Genomic DNA, 18,478 nt, shown 5'->3' with positions numbered 1-18,478 from the left:
AAAAAAAAAGGAGTTTGCTTCAGACTTTTCTTTTTGATATTTAAGGGACATGTTAAGGGAAAAGGGAAAAGAAAGCAAGTCTTGTCAAAATAACATTTCATCTCTGGGATTCGGTCTGTTCACAAGTGTAACAATGTTTTAAGTAGTTTATTCTTCCCATCTTGATTAAAGACAGTCAAGGCCAGACCACATGTGTGTTAAAAGATGTTTATTTGGCTTTTTATATTTTATTGTATTTTTTTTCCTGCAGAAACAAATGTGTTTCTGCTATGCAGACATATGGGACGGGAGATTCCATTCTCAGCCCAAAGGTGTCTAACTGACATTGATCCTGAATGTGCTTTCAAATCTTAGCTTCCAAAAGAGTGAAGCAAACAATAAAATCATTCCGTCCTCCTCTTTAGAAGATACTCTGTATTTGTCTCTCCCTAACTTACTGTTGTTCTTTTTTAAAGAAATGGACACTCACTCAAATAGGCTTTGAACGAGGCAAGAACATTGTCATTCCAAAGGAAAATTGCTTCTTTTTCTGATTAATTGTGATGATTCGGAACAGTATCCCTTGGCCATGATATAATGCCAGCAAATTCACAGTAAGCAGGGTGTGTGTGTGTGTGTGGGGGGGGGGGTTGTGGGTCTTGAACTCCAGGCCTGGATTTCAAGACCTCCATCCCTAACCATTGTTCTCAAGGCTAGCTTGCCCTATCACTTTGAGCCTCAGCTCCGTTTCTGGTTTTCCAGTGGTTAATTGGAGATAAGAGTTTCATGGACTTTCCTGCCGGAGCTGGCTTTGGACTGTGACCCTCAGATCTTAGCCTCCTGGGTAGTTAGGATTATAGGCATGAGCCACCAGCACCCAGCTTCACAGTGATATCTAAAACCACACATTAACAAAAGCATGCTGTGGAAGCATGCACCAAATTCACATTTGTAACTTCCTTTTCAGGGATAGGAATTTTCCTGCGGTCCTTTCTCCCAGCACAAACCCTCTGGCCTACTATATACAAAGGTATCGTCGATTATGAGGACTACTACAGTTATGTGCAAAGGCCCAAGGGCTGGAGTCCAGGAAACTCTCAACTGGTTGAACCAGATTGCATACCGCCGTACCTTCAGCAACTTCTAAAGTGACCAAGTCACTTAAAATCAAGTCTACAATGAGAAATGGGAGCATCAGGGAAATGCCTTTGGGTAACTAGCATCTGACAGTTCAGAGAGGGTCATTTGTGTGTTTCAGACCACTCTGACCCATTCCAGTCCCCAAAGACAGAAAGACACACAGAAAGAGGGGCTGGAGCGGGGCGGGGGGGGGGGGGAGGGAGGGGCGCAGAGATTAGATGAAGACTCATCCCATATCCACCCAATTGCCTCTCTTTATACCTTGGTCCTGAAGCCCTCTCACCTCTAGTATGAATTAGCTTCTCCCGTCTTCCTGAATATTTTTCTCCAGCGTTTATCTTTCGTTTAGATCTGCGGGCAGAGCATTGAGCAAGTTACACTCCAATGACCCTCAATGACTTAACTTGTAGCATGTGATCATTACAAGTTTCTTCCTGGGGCCCTTTATCGATTGATTACTTTTATCCTCTCCCGCCACTTCCTTCATGTAAGCCATAATCAATAGCGCCGTTGCGTTTGAATTTGAATACATTCTCATAGAACACATGCAAGCTACCTCCTTTGGGGTACTTGGTGTGTGTGTGTGTGTGTGTGTGTGTGTGTGTGTGTGTGTGTGTTTTAGGGTTTTGTGGATATGTTTTCACTTACATAAATGATATCCATGGACTTTGTCCTTCCTTTTTCCACCCAACATAGGTGTTATTTTATCGACACTGCTACCTGACATTGCAGGAATATCCTCCCTACATCTCCTGACCCAATTCCTCAGTGATAAGATACTTTATCATCCCCATTCTCAAACCACCCAGCAGCAACAACCCTCCCCACCCAGCCCCCCTGGTGGGAGCAATTCTCTGGGCTCTGCTGTCCCTGGAATAGCTGGTTCTTGGGGTGGATGGCCTGGTTTTCCTCTGTCTCCTCTGTCTTGACTCTACCATGGCAGACAGGCCACGGTGCTGGCCTGGAGCTCATGTCCTGTACATGGGTAGAAGAACCAGAGGGCTGGCCTGGAGCTCATGTCCAGAGGCTTGAGGGAGTTAGGTTACATGCTCCACTCCACATAGCTGGTGGCTGTCGTGGACCTGTGGCTCTGTGTTGTCCACCGGAGATTTACGTAGTGGGTGGGTGACATTAGGCTGTGGTGGACTAATTTAAGGAATAGAACCTTGGTGGGGGGAGGGGTTCAAGGAGGCCCCTGGCTGCCCGCTGGCTGCTTGGCTGGCGATGGGATCTCTCCTCTTCCAGAGCCTTCTCTCAGCTCCGATCCCATCTGCCATGGGGCGATAGGGAGTGGGAATCCTCGCTGGGGCTAGCGCTGTGCTGCTTACACTTGTCTTTTCTGGGTCAGTCCCCAGCCTGGGTATTTCACTAGAGTAGCAGAAAACATGAATGTACTAGTTAAGTGGGGGAAGGCAAGGGGGGGCGGGGGAGAGCTGGAATCCAGGCCCAGTGTCCCTGACTCTGACTTTCAGCCTTGTTATGTGCCCCCCCCCCCCACCCCACGGTTCCATGGACTGGGGCAGAGCCAGGAATCCTGCTAGCAAGGACACCAGGAAACACTGTCTTCCCTCCACCAGACAGCCATTCCTAGAGTGCCATCCTATAGGCAGCACAGAAAGGATCCCGCCACACAGCCCTGGAATAATCAAGAGGAGAGAGCAGAGCCCCATTGGCTGGGGGCCAGACAAGCTTAGCCCCCACCCCCTCCCGCCTTGCACCCTGCAGCCAACAGATTAACAGCTGCCATCTGGCCACCAGAGGTTCCCCCTCGCAAGAGGCAAACCCCACACCCCCCATGAACCACTGGTGCGTCCAAGACCAGTCAGACCCAATGAAACTTTGATGGCTCCATTAGGAAAGATGAAAACACCAGATATGCCAAATGCAGATTAAATGGCATCTTGGTAACGTGATTATCTCTGAATTACTAGCTGCCTAGCGAGACGGCCAAGTGACTAATCCCGGGGAAGGCTGGGTGTTTTGGATGGAGGATTCACAACTTCCGACCTGCAGGGCATCTTTAGCTGAATCAGAAGAAGTGTTTGACTACTCTGCTTTTTCAGCTCCAGCTTGGGAGGAACAAAAAAAAAAAAAACACCTCTGTCCAGGAAGTCACTCTTGTTCAGAGATAATTTGATTTCATGAAGTTCTGAGGGTCCAGAATGATCAGTAACAAAAGGGGGGGGGGAAGGAAAGATAGATAAATAAATACAAGACTGGCAAGTGTGTGTGTGTGTGTGTGTGTTCTGTAGGATTCTTGATTTTTTTTTAAAAAAATCATCAAAAAGGAAAGGAGAAAAGTAATAAAAATCAAGAAGTCCCGGGTATTTGCTCCTGCTTTTGTTGTGCCTGTCCTTGGCACATTCTTGTTTAACAAGGTCTTCTCTGCTTGTGCCTCTGTAAATGGTCCTCATCTCTGTAAGTAACGCTATTTCCACTTTTTCTTTTTCTTTTTGTTCTTGTCAGAGACAGGACTTGAACTCAGTCTGAAGCTTGCTTTGACTCATTGGTCACTGCTCTACAACCTGAGCCATGCTCCAAGCCCAAAAGGATTGGTTGTTTTTTTGGCTTTTGGATTTTGGGGGTTTTTTTAGGTACAAGATCAAGACTCGAACTTGGTACCTGATGCATTTGCTCATTGGCTAGTGTCCTACTGATGCATTCGCTCATTGGCTAGTGCTTACTGACATGTTTGCTCATTGGCTAGTGCTCTACCAACTGAGCCACGCCTCCTTCTCTGAGAATGGACGTCTAATAGCTGCTCACCCTCTAGACTTAACTGTGCACTTACGAAGTATCATGAGTTGACTTCACAATTTGAGGGAGCTACAGACATTAATTCCCCAAAACAAATGGGAAGCCAACTCCTAAAGAAGAGAGAATAAGATTTTTGTCTTTTTTAAGGCAGAAGATTGAGTGTTGCCAAGAAAGGATGGTGTCGAAGAAATGAGATTGTTAGTCTGCATCTACAAATATTCTGATGAGGAAATCTCATATGATTTAGCTAGAATTGTATACGAATATCTTGGGGAGGGGGTTGCAGTACTCAGGTCCGAAGTCAGGGGCTCATGTATGCTTGAATTACTTACTCTGCTGTCACTCTACCACTTGAACCACACCCCCTGGCCCAGCTTTCTGCTAGTTATTTTGGAGATGGGGTCTCAAGGACTTTTCTGAAAGGGTGGGCTTTGAATCTCCATCCTCTGGGTCTCAACCTCCAGAGTAGCTAGTCCTGCAGCTATAAGCCACCAGCTTCGGGCTTGTAAGACAATCATGATCTTTGGCAACTATGAATGGGTGATGAAATCTGAAGCAGTCCATGTAACACCACCCCTTAGTACCTAGAAATCTTTTTTTTTTTGGGCAATTTGACTGTAAGTGGCCAAAGGGAGGGATTGATGACGTGGTATGTGGTCTAGGCAGAGTATGACACAAAGTGAATGCCACGGGAGAGGAGACAGACTTCCTCTTTCTTCCAGAAGTCATTTCCGCCCCATGCATCAGATTAAACAAGATGGATTCTGAGCTTCCTGGTGGGTGCAAGGTATCTGTTTCAATCAGATGCATAATTGTGACGGAGCGCTTGTTTACTTTTCATAACCCTCTCACTAGCAACTTTAATTTTCCGTTAAGGCCTTTCCAATCCATTTCTGGGAAAGCAAATGAGATCGCATTCTCCATTTTCCTGGTAAGCAGGGTCTTTATCACACCGCAGATTCACAGAGTAATCAGCTAAATTCCATTGTCATTCTGAATCCCTTCTTTCTTTTTGTAATGCTTCCACAAACTCAAGCAAGTCTTCTGCCTTCTCAATAGAGAAACAACCATAAACAGCACATAATTGCAAAGGGCTTTAAAAAGCCATATGGAAGGATGAATAATCTTCCTTTTTGTTTCCATATTCCCTAAATATTCTAAGGCTTTGTGTTTTGCAATACCTTTTTTTTTTTTACCCAGCATTGGTCAAAATTGTCACTGGCCATTTGCCAATTTGAAATGTCTTACAAAATGAATTGCTTCTTTTGTAAATAAGAAGACTCAGTAACTTTGGGAAATACCGCTTCAAACAATACTCCACCGGAACTATAGCTAGCTGGGAGCACTTTGTGAGGGAGGGAGGGAGGAGGGGGAGTGCTTGCCTGTTCAGCATGTATAAATCCTGACCCAGGGAATATCGTGTGCTTAACTTCTAGTGGCTGTACTTTGGAGTATCACACATATTCTATCAGGAATGAACCACCTGTGTCAGGATGGCCTTTCAGATTGGGTTAAATTTTCAAATAACACTAGCACCAAGTGGAAATTGGGGCACATTGTTAATCACTGATTTTATGGCTAAGTTTTAATGAGGATAGTACAATGTGAAGGTAAAAGAGTTCACCCAATTTTATGGCCTTCCTATGTTTGCTTTTTGTTTATTTTTTTTTTTACTTTATGAAGTTCATTAGTATCTCTTACCATTTAAATGCCAAACTTTTCTACTACCACTCTGACAAGGTAACTTCTGACTTGTAGGTGTTGTCTTCTCTCGATCACAATGTGCTTCAAAGGAGAAATCTCACAAAATAGAACATCTAGGACAAATATTTGAATTGTAAGATCATTCCCAAATCAAAGTGGCTGTCAAAATTAATCCAATTGTTTATGGCAGGACAAGTCATTCTAGGACAGATTATCACATAAATAATAATGTCTACTACTCTTAAGGACTTAGAAGCGATAGAGAAAGGCTATACAGAGTGGAACATGCCTGGAATCCCAGCTTCTTGGAAGGTAGAGTTAAGATGATTGTGGTCCAAGGCTGGGCATTATAAAAGTGTGAGACCCTGTCTAAAACTTAAACTAAAAGACTGGAGTGGGATCCAAGTGGTAGAGCACTTTATGTAGCAAATGGGAGGTCTTGAGCTTAATCCTTAAATGACATTAGAAATATACTAAAAATAAAATCTCAAAGGTCCCACTTCAAAAGGCAAATGTTTATAGACTCTATTTTGTCCACTGAAATGAATTGTGTATACATATGCATGAGTACATGTAGCAAGCCGCAATGCCTATTAAGATAACTTCCCTCATAAACCTTTTCTAATGCATGATTCTTCTCGTATGTCTTAATATTCAGACGTAGAAGGATATAGTTTTTTAAAGCTTTATTAAAAAGATGGAATACTTGAGGAAGAAGTAAATTGATCATTTTCGCTTAAAATACTATCACGACACTTTCAGTCTGTGAACTGTTTTCTGTTTTCATCACGAAACATCAGCTAACATTATATTTTATTTATTTCTATATATGTATACACACACACACACACACACACACACACACACACACACACCTGGGCAGGAAATCACCATCATTTGTGAACAAGAAGCATCTAATCTCTCTGCATCATGGGGGAAAATGCAATCAGTCATACCAATACTTAGACAAAAAGACATGCAAAGACTCAGCTATTTCAGATTTCTCCATTAAAAATCAACTCGTGCATAATCTGTAATGAAGGGAACTGAAGGAATCAATGAATGAGATCAAAAACATCAAGCCTGTTGATTTTACATCTCTTTCCCACACACTTTTTTTTAATCATCCAAGAATAATTAATTTTAATGTCTATCTGAATTGAGAAGAAAAACATCTTGGCTCTCTTGAGATATGTTGAAAATAATAAGGGCTACTCAAAATCATTACATGAAATCATACAAAGACTCCATGACACTCTTGGCCCATGATAGGTAACTGCTATCAGAGGAGGACTTTAGTTTCATTATTGTTTGTTTTAGGTTTTGGTGGTGATGGTTGTGGGGCTTGAACTCAGGGCCTGGGCACTGTCCCTGAGCTCTTTTGCTCCAGGGTAGCACTTCACCATTTTAAGCCACAGCTCCACTTCCATTTGAGTGGTTCATTGGAGATAATTGTTTAAAAAGGACTTTCTTGCCTGGGCTGGCTTGGAACCACAGTCCTCAGATCTCAGCCTCCTGAGTAGCTAGGATGACAGGTATGAGTCACAGGTGCCTCTGGGTAAGACTCTGGTTTTTTCGTTTTGTTTTGTTTGTTTGTTTTAATCTTATATCTCATATGCTTTCTCTATAAGCCAAGTTTCATTTTGGGAAAGACTTCATTTTTACCAGACCAAGGTCCAATATCACAAAAATCTTAAAGAAACAAAACATCAGATCCAGGTAAATTGGCTCATGCTTGAATCCTAGCAACTCAGAGGCAGAGATCAGGGAAACTGTGGTTCAAGACCAGCCTGGTCAAAAAAAGTTCACAAGCCCCCACTTCAGCCAGTGAAGAAAGGCTGAGTATGATTATGTGTTCCTGTCCCTCATGCTACTTGGAAAGTGTCAATAGGAGGATCAGAGTCCCTGGCTGGCATAGGCAAAAAGCAAGACTCTTTGAAAAATATCAAAAGCAGAAAAGAGCTAGAAGTGAGACTCAAGTGATTGACACCTGCCTAGCCAATGAGAGGCCCTGAGTTCAAATCCCCAGTATCACAAAGAAAAAGAAAGGGGGGGGGGGAGTGGAGATTCTAGTGTCAGTAGAAATGTAATTAAAGCAACAGCTTCTAATGTCACTATAAATGTAGTACCTTAAGGAACATCAAAATAACCAACATCTACGCTTTACTACTGCCCAAATACTGTGGGTTTGTGTGTGTATGTGTGCCTGTGTGTTCACATAAGTGTTTACAAATAAAGTTGGCCACATCCTTCATCCGTTAAAGGCCGCCGTGTGTTTGTCTCCTGAACGTGGCACGAGCCCACAGTTCTGTGAGCAACTACATCTGATTAAAATCTGTCAGGTTTATCTTTTCAGCAGGGGAGAAGAAATATGCATTTCCCCAGAAAGGAAATCAATGTGTCCTCATGATAGATGCCGAGTGAAAAGCTGGGTACTGTCACTTTAAGTGATGAACAGAGGGGCTGGGCAGCTCTGGCCATTGGTTGTTGGCATCATTTCTTTGAGGCAAAGCCCTTGCTTAAATCTTATAATCCTTGTTTATAGGATAGACTTACAGTCACTGACCTAATAGTTATTACCCCAACGTGTTCAGTAACAGTGCCTTGTGCCTCAGGTACCTGGGGTTTGCTTTATCTACATTTCCTTAGCAGCATCTTTTTAGCCAGAGCTCTGTTCTTCTGGGGTCTGCAAAAGATCACTCCTTTCCACATCCAAAGACAGCGTGTTTTTAAGGGCCCAGAACTGCACCAAGGGATTCTCCTTTCTCCAAGCAAACAGAAGGAGAAATCCTTGAAATCAAGTCTCATATTATGGCAGGGGGATTCCAGGAAGATGAGGCTCCTTGGTTTTAACAACAACAATAAAAAAAAAAAGTTCCAATCTCTTCTTAGAGAATTCCCAGAATTCCAAGGGACTCCAGACAGAGCTGTGCTTGCTTGGAAAAGAAAACCTAGTTGACACTGGCATTGGGAATCCTGACAGCCTCCACCACTCAGAGCCTGTAGGCTCACCGCCAATTAAGATCAGGTGAGTGAGGACATCTTGGCCACAAAAGTATTTGTGTCTCCGTGGTTTCAACTTACGTTCTAAGGAGTTTTCAAAGATTGGCACAAGGTCTCTGAACTCACACAGCAGTCAAAATCGCCATCATCTCTTGTCTTGTGAAGGCCACCTGTCAGTACTGGAAGTGGTTTATTTGCCATCAGTTTCAATAGCCATGTTCTACGCAGAGGCCTATGTAATGTCATTGAAAGTAATGTGATGAGGTCTGTTCCTTAATTCCTGTTTCTCTCAATTTTATCAATGAGAGAGAATATATGTGTTCTGTATATTAACCCAGACCTGAGGATTACCGTCTGAGGCTGGCCTGGACAAAAGGCAAGAACTTATCTGAGAAAGAGCTGAAGCAAAATAGGATGGGAGTGAGGGGAGATGGCTCAAGTGGTAGAGCACCTGCCTAGCAGCCACAAGACCTTGAGTTCAACCCCCAATGCTGCCAAAAGAAAAGGAAGGAGGAAGGAAAGAAGGAAGATAGGAAGTAAGGAAGGGAGGGAAGGAGGGGAAAGAGAGAAAGGAGGGAAGGAGGGAAGAAATGGCTCTATTTGGAATTGAAAAAAATCTTCCTGGCCTAAGAAGCTTAAATTAGGCACCTATCCCTTTAAGGATACAAATCAAACACAGATGGCCTATTATGTTTATGACCTCATTGTCAATTACTCTAGATGGAGCATGCATTAATTATTGAAATATTTCCATAGTATACAAGTTTTTAGTGGTTACATTGCTACAGATAATTTCAACTTTCTGAATAGGAGCTGGTGTAAACAATGTTATTTATGAGAATTAATCTCTTGAATGTAGTAAAAGACTCCAAATACAGTAGTAGATTTTTGTTTTCCACTGAATGAAGCCAAAACTACAAATCCTGGCCTCTCTGCTTAGAAATCAGAGTTATGCTCACATTGCATGCAATACTTACATTCTGCCAAAATCGATTTCAGCTGTAGTAAATTTTGATTACTTGAGGGTTTTATTATTATTATTATTATTATTATCATCATTATTATTATTTGTGTTGAGAAGATAAAGGTAATTTTGAGAATAGTCTTCTTCTATTCAATGTATAGATTGAATCAAATATCTTGTTTTTAAACATTTTTTAAAGAACACAACTACCTTGGTTGATGCTTCAAATTGTCGCAGTACTTCAGTTCAAGGCAATAAACATTTTAGATGATGTGGATAGTCGGCACATTAGACTTCTAATGGTGCCACGGGTTTGGTTTGGTTTGTTTTGGATTGGTTTGGGGGCTTGGGGGTGTGTGTCTTTTTTCTGGAATTGCAAATAAAAGATTGGGGGTGTTAAGTAAGAGTGGTCCGGCCAGGCACTGGTGGCCCATACCTATAATTCTAGATACTCAAGAGGCTGAGATCTGAGGATTGCAATTTGAAGCCAGCCAGGACTCTGTGAGACTCTCATCTCCAGCTAACCACCAGAAAACCGGAAGTGGAGTGTGGCTCACAGTGGTAGAGTGCTAGCCTTGATCAAAAACAGCTCAGGGACAGCGTCCAGGCCCTGAGTTCAAGACCCAAGAATTGGGGGGAAGGGAGAGTAAAGCAGTGTGTTCACAGAAGGCAGGCAGAGAAAACATCGAAGATGCCTTAAAGAAAGATCTGTGACTAAGTGCCAGTGACTCAGGCCTATCATCCCAGCTACATCGGAGGCTGAGATCTAAGGAGTGCAATTGCAAGCCAGCCTGGACAGGAAAATCTGTGAGACGGAACCACCAAAAATCCAGAAGCGGATATGTCGCTCAAGTGGTAGAGGGCCAGCTTTGTGAGTAAAAGCTAAGGGACAGGGCCCAGACCCCGAGTTCAAGCCCCAGGACTGGCACCAAACAGAAAAAAGAAAGGAAGGAAAAAAATGTTTAGATGTTTTCAGTCTGGTCAGCACATCCTATGAGCCTAGAACAGTGATTAAGTTGCCTGATCCCATTTTCCCTTCATTGAAATGGGTATGCTTCTTCTTGAGGAGTTGCAGGCAAAGTTATTAACAGAGAAGAAGAGAGGATCAACTAACTTGTAAGTTTAAGTAGAGCAGAAATAGGGGTCTCAGAAATGATGATAGGATTGTCATTGTAATTTCAATATGACTATCAAGATATTAAATATGCATACTTAGGACCCAGCGATTTCACTGTAAGTACTACCAATAAAGGAATCCAAGATATAAGTACTGTTTATGTTATACATATCATAAATATATGAGTGATGTAGAATGTATACAAAGGTATTCACAAAGGTGTTCTCTATAACACCTTTGTGAACCTTAGTGCACATTAGATCAAACTCAATACGTTCTAATGTAAACATACTATGGAATATACTTGAACCAGTTAGAAAGAATGACTTATACATGTTCCTACCAACACATTTCCATAATGATCATGAGCAGAGATATCAAGTGCACAATGACACATACATGATGTCACTTGTTTTTGAGATTCATCTGGACCAAAAAAAAAAAGAGATTAGCAAATTGCTCAGTATTTGTGATATAGATGGAAATGGAGAAATCAAATGGAATTAGAACAAGTCTTTTTTCTGGGGCTTGAACTCAGGACCTTGGCTCTGTCCTTGAACTTCTCCACACTCAAGGTTAGTACTTTACCACTTGAGCCACAGTACCACTTCCAGCTTTCTCTGAGTAGTTTCTTAACGATAAAACTCGCACGGACTTCACAGAGTTTCCTATCCAGGCTGGCTTCAAACCATGATCCTCAGATCTCAGCCTCCTGAGTAGCTAGGATTATCAGCGTGAGCCACTGGTGCCTGGCTTAGAAGTAGTCTATTGGGACTGATCTATTTAGGAAGGGAATGAACTTAGGGCAAATAAGAGAATTTTTAATTCTTTCAGCCTAGAGAAGTTTTTTACCACTGTAGATTCTACTGAATATATGTTCCCTATAAAAATGATTACTTAATTTAAACAAAATAAGTTATTGAGGAATTGGTTAATGGTTGAAGATAGACAGATGATAGATAGATAGATAGACAGACAGACAGACACAGACCAGACCAATGGATGGCATATAGACAGACAGACAGATAGATAGGCAGGCAGACTGAACTATCTGACCTAGCTTCCGTCACTGCTTCTAGTTTTATGCAGGATTACTAATGCAGCATAAATCGGTATAATAATGGACTCTCCACAACTCAAAATACTTTGGGAAAATAAAAACTGAATGGCATGCCACTGAATTACAAGTGCAGGAGAATCCTCCCAACTGTCATACTTCAAAGGGCGAGTGTGAGTCAGAAGCAGGAGTAAAGGAGGTGCAGGAAAATAAACCAATTTGAAATCAGAACTAGCTACTAGAGATTGGAATTAGACACTGGCATACTTTTGAGGTTCAGAAATCCGTGGAAGCAAACTACTTTTGAAATGAGTGTCTACCGTACCTGTATAATGGCTCCGATTCCAGAGGACAAATAGAACTAATGCAATTTTAATACAGCTTATCAGATAATGACTATCATAAAACCATCATTTGCTCCCTCTGGGCTTTGCTCCTTGGTTAACGGGCACCTGGGGCTCACATCTAGTTACTCAGGAGACCGAGATAGGAAGATTGGGATTCGAAACCAACTTGAGCAGGAAAGTCCGTACAATTCTTACCTATAATTAACCAGCCAAAAGCTGAGTGGAGGTGTAACTCGAGAGATAGAACACTAGTTTTGAGTAAAAAATGAGACAGTGCTCAGGCTCTGAGTTCAAACCCCACATACAAAAAAAAAAGTAAAAAAAAAAAAGAAAGAAAGAAAGAGAAAGCTGGGTGCTGGTGGCTCATGCCTGTCATCATAGCTACTCAGGAGGCTGAGATATGAGGATAGAGGCTCAAAGCCAGCCTGGGCCAGAAAGGCCCTGAGATTCTTATTTCCAATTAACCAGTCAGAAAACCGGAAGTGGCACTGTGGCTCAAGTGGTAGAGCGCTTGCCTTGAGCTGAAGAGCTGAGCAACAATGCCCAGGCCCAGAGTTCAAGCCCCACAACTGACCAAAATAAGAAGGAGGAGGAGGAGGAAGAGGAGGATGGAGGAGAAGAACTGGATGATGTTTGGGCTCATACATCTATAAGAGAGATTCTAGCATGTAAGAACAAAGAGAATATTAGCTCACCATATTAGCAACAGCTAGAATAATCCTTTAGACAATTTAAAAGAAACTGGGAACATAAACCCTAAAAGACAGCATAAAAATTCTTGAAAAATGCTACAACAGTTACACTGCACTTCGGTGCAAGTCAGTTATTAATTTGACTCTTTCATGTAAAAGTTCTACATTTTAATTTTTAAAAAAAACTCACATCATGTTGTCCAGAATTTGAAAGGAATTGCCACTGACACTGGTTTATCAAAGTATTTCTGGGAGCCCAAAGTGAAACACCATCAGCCTTGCACCAAACCTCGCAGGAGTCACTCTGGGAAAAGGGTGTTTAATGAATAACTTTACAGTAAAGGGCTCTGGAAACTTCCTCTAAACATTAGACCCGTGCTCTCTTTCTGAAATACATTAACAGTCTCCAGAAGGCTCGTAGACGCTCGCTGACCCTGTCGGGCAGACTTCAGAAGTCGCTGACATTTCCATTCTGTCACAGGGAAAGGTTTCTTCTGAGCCTTCACCCCTCCCTTGCTCCCCCCGGGTGCCCTCCCCCCCCCCCACACCAGGGGCTCCGTTTTGGAGATGGCGTTGACTGGAATTCTGCTGGAAAGATTGATAAAGCTAAGCAATCGGAGTTATTTCCTATGCATGAAATTGATTAAATGCTTCACTAAATGGCTTATAAATTTGTTTCTCATATTTCTGTCACCCACTGAAAAGATTACAGAAACGCGGCCTATAACCATGTTGTGTACAATACCAAATTACAAAAGGTTGTAAAAACTAATGTTTTGTTTAAAAGTTTTGAGCAGGACCATATGCCTGCAGTGACCTTGAGTAAGCTATTTTAATTCAAAACATTTCAAAGAATATAAAAAAAAAGAGCAGAAATATGCAACTACATAACAAACCAGACGGAGAGGTTGGGTGGGTGGACCTCAGTTCTGCTGTGAGCTGGACCTCTGTGCTTTTCTACCAGGGTGCAACAAAAACCTCTCTTAAAATCAATCGCCTTGTGCCTGGAAAACCAGGAGGCACATGTGGTGTCAATAGAGGAGATATTTACAAAGGAGATGAAACAAAGCCTTTGAGACCTCCCAAAGTTGAGTCTGTTCTATTATTTTTAGTTCAGAAGGATCCATTCTAACCAGTTCTGAGGCTATGTGAGGGCTATGTCAGAGAGAGACAGAGAGACAGAGACAGACCGAGAGGGGAAGAAAAGATGGCAAGTATTAGCAGGGGTGGGTAAGGTTGTTTAACTTGATTTTGAGGTTCGGGGTTGGGTTTGAGTCTTTACACATCTTTCAAACGTTGGTGTGTCCGTTCATTTAGTCTTCCGTGTGAGAATTTCTATGCACTGTTGTGTGACAAGGGGAGGTTGGGGATGAGGGGCGGAGAAGAGATTTATAAGGAAGCAATGGGACCTGCGGCTGTTACTTGGGAAATTAACTTCTTTTTTTCTAGCAGGGCTTTCGAGAAAAGTGCGTTCGTTTCTACAGGAAAAATGATATTCTTTCAGGACGTTTATAAGTTGTCATGTCCTCCGCAGGAATTAACATTTGGTATCAATGCACAGTTCTGGAAGGAGCTTCAAGAGTAGAAATTTTATGACCCATGATAGGCTTAAAATTTCTACTAGCTTGATTTCTGGTCCTGCCAAAGGCTGATCTGTTTCACCTTTGCCTTCAGACACTGGATGGTGGAGGGAGGGGAATGACTGCAATGGTGAAGTACTTGCCTAGCAAACAAGAGGTCCTGAGTTCAAGCCTCAGTACTACACACTAAACAAACAGCCTCAGGACAAAGATGTCCACTACAGCCACAAAGATCCAAAGACCAGTGAGATAGTAATGGCCAGGGCCATATTGTCCATGGAAGAGGACAGAAGTACTTTGAAGCAAGAGAGCCATCCTGATGGAAGGCTGCTCTTGCTTGTAGTGTCTGAGTCCTTGCAAAGTGTCAGGATGGCATTATCGCTTATCTAAGAAACCACCATGTAATCTCACTTAGTAAAACCCACGTAATGTGGTTTTTTTTCTCTTTCTTTCTTTTCTTCTTCCTTTTTTAAATTTTTTTTTTTCTTAAATGAGTCCCTGGTCTGGGACATATGCCAATAATTCAGGGATGATTAAACCAAGCCGTCAGCAACTGGACAACGTATTTAACTCTTTGGTGCTGGTTCTATGACCCTTCTGGTTGGCATTAAGCCACCATGTTAGTGATCCTGATGGTAGGTAGAGAGGGTTCAATAAGTCATAATGAAGAAAGAGTTTTCTTGCTGGAGGATGTGCAGAACTAGCTTCTGCACATAGGCACCTGCGGTCTTTTAAAGACACGAATTCATGACTCCTGACAGCTGATCCGGGGATGAGGCTTCTGAGAAGTATGATCAATGGTCATTTGTTTCTGTAAATCACTTTAACCTGCTCTTGCTCACTTGATGTCAGCCATCTTTTTATTTTTGCTTCTGTATTAATACTAGAGCCATGAAATCGTTTAAAACCTCCTCTGCATAAGGGTGATTTAAATGTAGGACATGTTTGCAGACAAGTTAACCTTTGGGGAAAGCTTAGCAAGCTCTGAGGCGCTCCTTCGGGAAGATTCCTGCCCACGGTGACAGGAGTCTCTACACAACTCAAAGCAAGTGATAGACATTTCCTCCTCCTGATGGCATGTGAACCTTGTCCCGTGACATCTCCTCTCCTGGCTAAAGCATGTTACGTGTCCTATGGGTTTCAAAGTTGGCATGGGAGCCAGGCTTTGGGGGTTCACACCTGTTATCCTAGCTACTCAGGAGACTGCAATAGGAGGATCTCAGTTCAAAGCCAGCCTGGATAGACATCCAAGAGACTTTGACTGTGAATGAAATGGAGGTATTATGGTATGGCCCAAGTGATAGAACACCGGGATTGAGTGGAAAATGCCAAGCTAGGATGTGAAGTCCTGAGTTCAATCCCCAGTACTGACACAGGGGAAAAAATGAAGAAAGAGAGAGGGAAGGGAGGGAGGGAGGGAGGGAAAGTGGGAGGAAGGAAGGCAGGAAGGCAGGAAGGCAGGAAGGAAGAAAGGAAGGAAGGAAGGAAGCAAGGAAGGAAGGAAGGAAGGAAGAGGGAAGGGGGGGGGGAGGAAACACCAAGTCTTATCCCTAATCATAGTCCCAGATCCCCTAAGACGTAATCACTAAGGAGATTCAGGAATCTGTCCTTTTTCTTTCTTTCTTCTATCAACTCCACAGGTGATCCAAATCACACAAGTGTGAACCATAGCCAGAAAAGGCCAGGCTTGCCTTTGAGATGAAGGCCTCAGGTCCTGGGATCCCAGCCCATCTGGGTCTACAAAGACCTCCTCCCAGCGCAAAGTCCCTTCAAAGTACATGATGAAGACTAGAAAAGACATGGGAATGCCTCTTTCAATACCTTGTCCAGTAATTGGTCTATTGATTGCTAGTGTCATCATGTTTTAGTATATATCAACCCCTTCATTCTAATACCCAGCCTCCAAAAATCGTTCCCCCCCCCCCCCCCCCCGCAAAAAACAAAAGTCATTGTTTATTCATTGTGGCTCCAAAACTGGCCCCCTCTGCTCCTGCTGGAGGGCTGGCTGATAAGAATCAGCAGATGATTGGACGCACACATTCTTAACGTGACTGACCCGTGACAGCTCCTAGGGCCGTGTCACAGCCTGTCATTAGAGCACAATACTTTTCTTTCTTCCTTCTTATCTAGCCCAGATGATTTGGAGATTTTTATTAACTCGTAAATGACTGAAGATGTCATTAGACCCAATGGAGTGAGAGTTTGAGGCTCTGGCTCTTTTTTTTTCCTTTTCTTGTAAAGTGCGGATGAGTATAGGATTGGCGGGTAGTGGCGGGTGAGTTGGCTGATGCCACCTAGAAGATGATCTGAGTGACTCGACTTTATTACAAGTAGAAGCCTGATTGATTCTTCCTGGAATTGGAATTCTGCAGATAGCCACATATGCTGGTTTTAGGAACTTGTTGGGGGAAACAGGACAAATGTGATCAAGGAAATAGCAGCCTATAAAATCCAGCAATTCCTATTGTGCTGTGAAGCTCGATCCTTCCCAGCTAACAGCTAAATTGAAGAAACAAAACAATTTTTTTTTAGTAGCGTGAGGCTACTAAAGCCTCTAAATGTTTCTTAACCTATGCAGTCATTAAATCGTATCTTGTTACTGTGTGCCTTTAATTTTCACAGCTGTAGAATTGCCTTGAAAAATCAAATGAGATTTTTTGAAGGCACTTAAATTGCAATAACCTTATGGATACACACACACACATATTCTCTCTTGAGCTTTGCCCTTTAAACTGGGCTATGTGTCAGATTACTGGGCTATCTCAAAGAAATACTAATTATTTCAAAAATGTAAGAATAGAAAAAGCAAGCAGACTATTTCCATTATAACTGATTGGATTGACAATAAACCACAGAAGAGATGTTTGATCATTATGATAACTTTTTTAAAGAAAATCTCTCTCTATCTCTTATAAACACACACACACACACACACACACACAAACTGAAAACAGTCACAAAAGGTGCTTTTCATTGCCTGGAAGTCTTTGAGTTCAATTTGACTTTATTCTTTGGGATTCAGCCCGGGGCATGTCAGAAGATGGCTCGGAAAGTGGGTTTACACTGATTTTTATCAGTTTGTATAATTCAGTTGGCAAAGGAAACATCTATTACTAGATGTATCTCAGATGTTCCTAAGTGTTTGCTAAATTTTACTATTGTCAAAACACACTGAATTAATCTAGTCTCGTATTTGAGGAAAACTATTCCTCAAGAGAGAAAATGATTGCCTGAACACCTTCAAAGACTTCTGCCTCTGGAAAATGATGTCGGTGTAGTATGACCGAGATTTAAATACGCTTTAAGCCAAGTTTAATTCTTACATAGCCTAATTACAAGGGGGGGGGGTTGGTATTTATTTGCCTGGGGATGGCAGATTTTACTCATTCCGTATTATGTTAAAGAGGGTAATTAGTTTGTGTTTGCAAATTAACTGAATACAACAGTTTTATCTAACTCAATAAGGATGATACTGAGTCTGCTTTGTCACCTTTCTGAGTGGGACAAACACATGGAACCTAAGGGAAAGAAAAGAGTTAAGAACCCAGATGTTTATAAAAATCCAGATGTCGCCCATCAAACACACATAGATGTTTCCTTTTTATTGCTATGCTTTTTTTTTCTTTTTCACCCAGATGTTTGGTGTCATATAGACATGGTCTTAATCTGCTCAGTCACAGCTACAGTGTTTCGAATCTCATTCTCCAATATTTGAATCTCTTCCTCACAAAATTATCACAACAAATCCCCTTCTCATTCATCATAGGGAAAGGACAAGGATAGAATCTCCAAAACCAAAAGTAAAAGAAATAAGAAAAATGTAATGTCCAGCAAACTTAGGACACTCTTATCCAGCATGGTACCTGAGTCTTTATATTGGCAAAAAAAAATTCATATCTATATTTCTAAATGAAGAAAGGTAATTTGACTTTTCTTCTGATTCTAACTGGAATGGGAATTTACTTTAAATCATCATACACATGCCGATTTCAGTTCTAGTAAGTAGCTTTGGAGAGTCCCAGGCTCTTGAGTATAAACAATAACCATCTTTGTGATGGCTCTGTCTCAGCTTGCTTTTACTAGAAATTAAAACCAGGTGCCCATGGTTCACGCCTGTCATCCCAGCTACTCAGCAGGC

The 18,478-nt window shown here is 42.1% G+C and overlaps 1 long non-coding RNA gene across 2 annotated transcripts in view; it reads right to left on the bottom strand.

Moving 5' to 3' along the window:
- The window catches only part of LOC122123944, a 33,746-nt gene that overhangs the window by 1,282 nt on the left and 13,986 nt on the right, over positions 1-18,478 (bottom strand). For both annotated transcript variants that reach the window (XR_006150470.1, XR_006150471.1), the window contains exons 4-5: positions 5,578-5,693; positions 1,403-1,470 (exon numbers count right to left, since the gene is read on the bottom strand). This is a non-coding gene — a long non-coding RNA (uncharacterized LOC122123944). The remainder of the gene's footprint in view (positions 1-1,402; positions 1,471-5,577; positions 5,694-18,478) is intronic.

This window comes from Dipodomys spectabilis, unplaced genomic scaffold, assembly GCF_019054845.1.
Source record: "Dipodomys spectabilis isolate Male_0828 unplaced genomic scaffold, ASM1905484v1 ptg000233l, whole genome shotgun sequence".
Classification (NCBI taxonomy): domain Eukaryota; kingdom Metazoa; phylum Chordata; class Mammalia; order Rodentia; family Heteromyidae; genus Dipodomys; species Dipodomys spectabilis.
The sequence above is the reverse complement of the archived record's forward strand: the minus strand, read 5'-3'. Positions and strand labels throughout refer to the sequence as shown.